This window comes from Octodon degus, unplaced genomic scaffold (assembly GCF_000260255.1).
Source record: "Octodon degus isolate 3935 unplaced genomic scaffold, OctDeg1.0 scaffold00067, whole genome shotgun sequence".
NCBI classification, from domain to species: Eukaryota; Metazoa; Chordata; class Mammalia; order Rodentia; family Octodontidae; genus Octodon; species Octodon degus.
The window spans coordinates 2370706-2372186 of record NW_004524643.1 but is presented as its reverse complement, the minus strand read 5'-3'; the positions used below and the strand labels follow the sequence as shown (position 1 = coordinate 2372186).

The following is a 1481-nucleotide window of genomic DNA, read 5'->3' as shown; positions in this document are numbered from 1 at the left end:
AAAGAAAGAAAGAAAGAAAGAAAAAAGAAATAGCTGTGATCAAGGAAAAAAACCCACTGTGATTAGGGAAAGGTATGTAGCTCAGGAGGCACAACACCTGCCTACAAGTGCGAGGCCCAGAGTTGATTCTAGGCACCACTGAAAAGATGGACAGACAGGAAGAAATGTGTTGCAATTAACAATATTGTACAGGGGCCGGGAAGACAGCTCAGTAGAATAAGCACTTGCCTGGCAAGCCCAAGGGCCTGAGTGCGATCCCTAGTTCCACAAAAAAAGGGTAAAAAAAAACCCCAAACAATATCGTACAACATTTTCTCCTTTTTTTTTTTTTTGCGGAACTGGGGATTGAACTCAGACCCTTGCACTGGCCGGGGAAGCGCTTATTCTACTCGGCCCCCATTTTTTCCTTTTTGAAGAAATAAAATTTTTTTGGTGGTACTAAGGATTGAATCCAGGTAAACTACCAATAAACCAGGTCTTTAAAAAAAAAGCTATGTCGGGGGCCTGGCCCTAGCTCAGTTCTTTAAGTGGCTGCTTCCACCAAGCTGTCAGCCTCAGGTGGCTCTAGTTCGATCCCCACAACTCTCCAGCCAGCCACACAAGCCCTGAGGGCATTTGGAGGAAATCAAACAAACAAACAAAAAGCTATGTCTTCTTTTAAAATTTATCTTTTCAGGGCTGGGGAGATAGTTCAGTGGCTTAAGTGTACGCCTAGCAAGCACAAAATCCTTTCAATCCCTGCTTTAAAAAAAAAAAAAAGTAAATTTATTTTTCATTTTGACAGTGTCTCACCTACTCTCCTAGATAGGGCTTGAATTTACAATCCTAATCCTTTCTCAGTCTACTCAGTGCTGGATTTATAGGTGTGTACTACCACACCTGGCTTAATCTTTTTTTTCCCCTCCCTTGGTATGGGGGATTGAACTCAGGCCCTTGCGCTTGCCAGGGAAGCGCTTATTCCACTGAGCCATCTCCCCGGCCCTTATCTGCCCTCTTAACACTTCACAAATTTAAAATTTTAAAGTTTAGTAACAACACAAACTTGGGGAAGGGTTTTTTAAAAATTTTTTGGCTATTTCAGGCTGCCTTAAGGGCGGATTTGGGGCAGCTTGTGGAGCTGAGGATCAAAACTGCAGTCCCCTGCGCCTGTGTTTATCCAAGTGACGTTTTAAACAACTGAGCAACACAAATAGTTGAAATACTAATTTAAGGAAAAGAAATCTCTAAATTTTTATTGTGTAGTAATTACAAACTACCAAATTCTTTGTTGACAGAAAATCTAAATTCTCATTAAGGGCCAGCCAGATACCTCAGTGGACTAGGGTCCATGATTCAATCCCCCGTTGTGCCATACCAGCCCTGCCCCCAGCGTGATGGCACATCCCTATAATCTCAGGGCTTGGGAAGTTGGATTACTAGGAGTCCAATCTGTGTGGTGAGAGCCTGTACTAGATACATTAAAAAAAAAAAAAAAAAAAAAA

General features: G+C 42.1%; 1 protein-coding gene across 1 annotated transcript in view; it reads right to left on the bottom strand.

Moving 5' to 3' along the window:
• Wee1 (WEE1 G2 checkpoint kinase) overlaps window positions 1-1481 on the bottom strand; it is a 22341-nt gene that overhangs the window by 2370 nt on the left and 18490 nt on the right. The window lies entirely within an intron of this gene.